Below are 7,477 nucleotides of genomic sequence, written 5' to 3'. Positions count from 1 at the left end.
TTGAATAAATAACGAGTGAATGCCGAAAAATTATTTCATTCGTTCGAGGCCGAATTAAGGTACTTCGCAAACACACTAAGATGTTAGCGTACGTCATTCTCTCTTAATGGATCATTTTAAGAGCACTTAACTAAAGCAAGTTATAGATTTTCATGACTGATTAAACTACATGTTACGCTAGATAGATTTTATAACGAAGTAACTCGCACAAGCATAACTGAATTTTCAACAATGCAGCTAGATCTCGAGGAAGATAACAATGAAAAAAAAAATATGTCGAAAAAAAAAACATCCATATATTCAATACTAGCAACCAGCCCCGTCTGACTGACTGACTTAAAACTGTCACTGTTTCTATTCTATGCTTGTATTATACATATATTATATTGTTTAATATATGAACATAGTAGAGAAACCTTCGTCTTGAATCAGTCAATCCATTGAAAAAAATTTATGAAAATCCGTTGTGTAATTTTAATCATCTAAGCATACATAGGGACACACGGCGTTAAGCGACTTTCTTTTAAAAGATTTAATTATATAGATGATTTTTATTCGACACACCAACCTACAATTTATCCGCGGGGCCCTCCGAACCTCTCCTCAAATGGGGAGGCCATAAGCCAGCAGTGGGATATTTACGGGCCGTTAATCAGTCTTTTTACTTTTATGGAACATATGATGCGATGGTGATGTAATAAATCATTCACACTAATCTCCGTGACGACTATCCAATTCTTCCGCCGCCTATAAATTTCATTGTAATCAAAGCTGATTCATGAACTCCATCATTCTAATGTTGACTCACAGCTTCATGAATTTTCATGGCCACAGAGATTCGCGTGTGGGATTTGTAACTATTTAATTGAATCGCTAACTACTGTTGTAATTGACGGTGATGCTGTAATGCCTGTAATGGTTGAATTATTACTGTTGCTTTTTCATTTACTTTACTATTTATTTCATATTCTACATGATTAAGATTTATAAGCTTATGTGCAAAAAAATCAGACATATTCACTACGAATTCATCGAAGTTATAATCATTAATATTTTATTTTCCCATCAATACATATTATAAGATTGAAGTGTCTGTTTGTAGTATTAATATAGCCGCTTTTTACTAAATGCATCTGTATGTATTTACGGTACAATTGACATAACAACATTTTTTACAATTTTTGTCTGCAAGCCGGAACAAAGAGACGCCCGTCGGCTAATCTCTGAAGGGCTAAACCGATTTTGACGGGACCGTCTCTGGCATATATGTATTTCATTTAATAAGGAATAACTTAGGCTACAGCAAAAACTGTTTTTTTTTTAATTCAAATGCGCCCAAAGTTGAGTACACTCTAGCTACCTTTAAAGGTTTCCATTATGTTGAACCTTTCTTTGAATTAGTCAGATTTACTGACATTAACTATTTTAAACTCAATAAAATATTAATAGACAGTTTTCGACTTTTAAATTATGCAGGTAGGTACCTATGCTAAACTAAATTTTAGTTTTAAAGAACGCAGTTACTTTTTTATTTCGTCTAGCTATGAACGCCGAGTATGCTTGAAGAGGCGTACTTTTAAATGAAATATATTATTAACAAGCAAAATTAATTTATAATACAATTTGGAATGGGTGCTTTACTACAATGTTATAACTTGTAAGTAAAAAGGATATAAAAATATACATTGATAAAATGAATAAGCCCACAATGTTCAATTTTATTATTAATGTAATATTTAAGTTAAAAAACTCATATCTATTTTATAACCACCTTATATTTTTCTATTTATATTGTACTTTTCTATCTTTACACAGACGTCGTTATAAAATACCCTTTTTATCTGTTTTATAGACTTTAATCTTTAATATATATTATAATAAATTTTGCTTTGTATCACCGGTATAGTGCCACAGAGGGAAGGAAAAAAGGAAATTGGTGATTTTTGGTTTTTGAAATCGCATTCCTGCGTTTTCTTGGTAATAAAATCAAACAAGGTTCTCAGAGCACCATTTGCTCAAACGTCCTTTTGTTTTCAACAAGATCTCTCATCCTCTACTTAATTTTTGCCTTTCCCGCTACTGCCCGCCCATGGCTGATGATACCCCTATACAATGCACTCTTACCAGCATAATAATGTATGTTGCCAAAGTGAACATATCGTGGATATGCAAGCGAAAAAGTGTGGGGAAAAAGCACAGAACCCCGTGGGAACATGTTTCAGCACTAAAACTGGTTAGACGCCAAAACTCTAAAGCTATGAAGGTCATAATACCCAATCTTCACAATGCTTTGTGCATCTGCTCTTATGCTTTATTTTTCACATGATTTAGATTCTTTGTTGTAGGTTGCTGTCATTGTTAGAATATCCACTATCAAGCCGCGTTGGCTTAATATCCTTGGAGATATTAATTCTTTTATTTTATAGTAGTTTAAGAATAGATAGAAAACAATAAAATGTTACGGTACTTAATGAACTCGTGTGCTGCTTTTTACTATTGCTCCCCAAATTGTGTAGAACGGTATATGGGTCATTCTAAAGTCAGTTAAACGACCATGAATATAATTAACAATGTTTATTCGTCTCTTAAATTGATCAGGTCGCGTGCAAGAAACGATTTAACCATTACTTCCTAGGATTAGTTTGATTATTTCATGGCCAACTATTTGTAAAGACTATTAGAGACTTAGTCTTAAATGTTTTAATTTATAAATTAACTTGTTAGTCTCAAATTAACGCTCGAAGTTTTTTTTGTATATGTATTTATGTATACTTTATTTGTACAATGATTATTTGGCAGAATTTCGATGAAATTATACACATGCAGGTTTCCTCACGATGTTTTTCTTCACCGCCGAGCACGAGATGAATTATAATCACAAATTAAGCACATTAATATTCAGTGATGCTTGCCTGAGTTTGAACGCGCAATAATCGGTTAAGATGCGTGCGTTCTAACCACTAGGCCATCTCGGTTCGATATTTGCACTAGTGAAACAAATATAATCAAATTAGCCCTCAAGGCCATGTGATCCACTAGCCGCATCATTGACAGCCGTTCGATTGGCCACAGGATGCGGTTGCAAATGCAACTAACCGGGTGACGGGTAGCCGTATCTGCAACCGTCACCGCAAACCAGTACTGCCCGCGTCGCGTATAACAACTGTCTAGCCGTCACTGGGTCGTAGCGTTCCTAGCCAACTGTACTGTACTGTACGAATAAAAATATATTTTGTGCATTTTTTTTGCGAGCAACCGGACCACTGGCTGTTTAACGGCTATTATAATGCGTGACGTAAGACTACCTTATTCAGACCTGTGTTGCTGAACTACCGATAATTTCGTCAAACTCGAAAGTTATCGATAGTTATCGATACTTGAAACTCTATAACTATTCAGGATATCAATAGTATTGTTGTGATTAATACTATCGATAGTATCTCTTCGTGAGCAATACAGGACAGTATCAATAATTAAAAGTGATAGTTTTTGCAATACTATCGACAGTATTAATAGTATTGCCCATGGGCAGCTATCGATTCTATTGATAGTATTAACACGTGTCAAATCTATCGATAGACTATCGATAGTGGACTATTCACATGCAACACTAATACAGACATTGACCACACTCACACATTTATGCAATATCAGGTTTAATGAAATAAAACACAACAAAATTTAGCAAGAGATTTAATAAAAAAATGCAAAGTAATAAAATATCTCCAAATATTGAACCTTACCGCTAGCGATATCTGTAGGTTTACAAAATCCGAATATATGAAAAACTACACGCACTCACACAATACCGAGGTTACGTTTCGATTCATTATGTTACATTTTTGAGTTTACAATCAACATGGAAAACTTGTAGACAAATATGCACAGAATTTGAACTCAATAATAAAACTATACAAATGTTTTAAATACATAATTTCAAATCCACACAATTTCATTGACATAATGCTAAATGTTTCGTAAACGCCAATAAACTCCAAGTGATCACAATTATTGGCACCAAATTTCGACATTGTAGCAAACACGCTGTGAAGTGAATACTTTAAAAGAATCTTATATTTAAACATAAGATAATTATCAAAAACAATTATTGTCATTTCACAACTTTGGTACGGGGTGGAAAGAGAAAGAGAATTTGGTGTTGTGTTTACAATAAATAATATTATTCAGTGTATGTAGTTATTTCAATTGATTTTTGGAAGACAATATACATAAAATAAAAAATGTTTACGATCACTCCTTTTTTGTAACCATTGTTTTAAGGCATTTTAAATCGCCTTATAATTCTTGGTCTTTAGACGTAAAATCATCAGCATTATGAGTTATGTTACCTAAATAGTTTTTGTTGTATTATATGTTTATATTTATATATAGATCCAATATGTAATTTAATTACTATTATTTTGTCACAGGCTTAATTTCAACTTAGACCATATATAAAATAATGGATAATCAAGTTTTAAAAATAAGGATTTTTTTGAGTATTGATATTTATTTACTCATATGGCAACACATCACCAAATGGTCAATACTGAAGATTTTACGTCTAAAGATAAGAAAGTGAGTACTCATAAAAAAACTTACAAATATTCTCGTTTACAATTGAGCTTAATTTGAATATAACTACAATATACGTTTCATAAGACTGTTTTACATCTATTGCGTTTAAAGTACCAAAGGTGCGTTATAATTTTAAGTAATTGCTTATAGCTTGTATTGATATGAAATAATGTGCAGTACAACGAGCCTTAAGTTAAGCAAATTTTTATCACAACGCCAAATATAGATTAAATTTGCGTTGTAATAAAACTTTGTTTAATTTAAGATTCTGTAATAAACTAAAGGAATATGAACCTTATTAAGAATACATATCAAACATTAGATTTTAAAGAATAACTTGACTAGCGAATAAAATTACATCTATACATAATATTTTAAGTAATACGAAAGCGTATGTACGTCGCTCCATTGTCTGTCCTGCTCACACGAAGCGGTGCGAGAAAGGGACAAAGCGCGCCCGATAGGCCTGATGCGTTAATACAAATTTAAAACCTAATTTCATAGCCTTAGCGATGCGTTTCGAATGAATGCTGAATACAAAACAATTGAATCCTTGATTAGAAAAAATAATTAATGTCTTCGGAGATTCAACCATAATACAATATGTCATTACAATCTTTACCAAGCTTTATTTTACCATACAATTTAAAGACGATACACACAACATATCTCGAATAACTGATAATCGCCTTTACGACATGGTATATTAAGGCTAAAATGGCTTGAATCTAGCAACTAGACTACTAATGTTACTAACCGGAAATGATGATCGTAACGTTGAAACTATTTCAGTGACCATGGACATTGTATGTAATTCGATTTATGTATAATACAAACATATATTTACAACGATTTAGTTGACTATTTAAGGACTACTAGCATGTATTTAAATTCATACATAAAGTTGAGCCCAGTTACTCAAGAATAAAATTTTTGAGACATTTTCGGTCCCATATATATTTTAATTGTAATATACGGAATACACATATGTCTGTTAATCACTGCCTCTATTTTTCAGTTAAATGTTCAGCTTCAATTTAAAATCAACTATTTCAGAGCACTTACATACAGCTAAAGTACCGATTTGAATTTATCTACTATCCAATTTTTTTGTGATTTGTAATATCCTTTACCTCGGCGTTACCTGAAAGCGATCGCTATTGTAAATTCATCAATCGTGTAAACATCTCTATACAGTACATAAATTGTCTATGGTCACGTCACATAAAATTTAAAAAAAAATCATCTAAATCCGATATAAAATATTAAATAACATGCCTGTCTGTCGTCGATATATAAACTCTTTGGCGTATTGAGCAAAACGGTCGTGTATGGCATCATCTAGCGGTACTAAACGCTTTCATTTATTACATATAAATTTATATATAACTTCATATGTATAATGACTATAGAAATATACCGGTTACATTATTTTTTTTATACGTCAATTCCCTAATACATAGGATCACCCTATATTCTCCTTATTTATATGCAATACGAATATAATACAATAATAAAAATACAAAAAGCACGTTGTGTAAATAAATGCATATGGCAAAACGTAGGAATGATAGGGTTCTGTGGACGTCGAGTAATACCTCTGCGTTGGTTACGTAATCGTATTAGACAAATCGTAAAGTCACTTACCAAGAGCGTGCTCACAACGACAGATGGCGCTCTTGTAATGTTAAAACTTCGTAGGAAGTGAGTTCAAAGTGAAAGCTCACTTGTTACGTAGCACGATATAGTAACTGTTTTAATGTATATGCCACCACAAGATTACAAACATCGTTAGATAACAATCTATCTCGTGAGATTGTAAACTGTTGAAAGATTGTGAACGTTTATACAACTTACAATAAAGTACATAAAATTTCGATAGTTCACAATATTTCTGTTAGAGTTTTTATAATTAAACTGAAATTTATTTCGATAGATTATAATATACCGAAAAGTAATGCGATAAATTGTAAACAGTATGTAACGGTTCACAATCTTCCGACAGTTCACAATCTTCCGACAGTTCACAATCTCGCGAGATAGATTTTAGTCTAACGGTGTTTACAATTTAACGGTGACATGTACATACAAATATTTACGGTGCAGACCTTTGTAGCATCTAGTTTTCTGTGCTACTAAAAAGCATGCTCATTATAAAAATTGCCCTCGGTAAGTACTGATTTAAACCACAAATCCAGTATTAGTCGCAGCTAATATACATTTTCCAACACTGAAGTTTGAAGTTTATTCATAAACACCAATTATTATTATAATAAAGAGTCACTAATAAGTTATGTAAAAAAATAATAATATAGAGAGTATATAGAAAAATCGTCAGGGAATTTATATAATCTGTTTAAAAAAAAATCGACGCCCTCTAAAATATAAATGAGCATCAAATGAGCACGTCACAGACTATATTACTGTATGTTTGGTCACTTGTATCGAGATCACAACACTTGAAATCGTTAAATAATATATTATCACTTGATAAAATTCGAATGAATTTAAATATAATGTAAATTAATATTCAGACTTTAAATCATTGATATAGAGAAAGGACCGAATCGTAGGAAGAGGCAAAGCGACTATAAAGTCGTCTTGAAGAATTTCGACTGATTTTTAACAATCAACATTCATACGAATAAAATGATAATTTTTTCATTATCTGTTACTTATTTACCAATTTTCCAAATTCTGATCACTTGATACAGTATTTGATATTTCCACTAATTTTGATATTTTTTTTTTATATTACGTTACATCGCGGCTTTGCTTTCTTGATCGAAATATTGTTGGATTTTGACAATAAATAAGAAAACTTTCTTGCGATCCTGCTTATCGCAAATGTTTGAAATCTTCCGTTTTCTACGTATTTACTCGCGTCGATAAGGATCAA

Source organism: Vanessa cardui, chromosome 19 (genome assembly GCF_905220365.1).
Source record: "Vanessa cardui chromosome 19, ilVanCard2.1, whole genome shotgun sequence".
Lineage (NCBI taxonomy): Eukaryota > Metazoa > Arthropoda > Insecta > Lepidoptera > Nymphalidae > Vanessa > Vanessa cardui.
Note: the sequence above shows the minus strand (reverse complement) of the source record.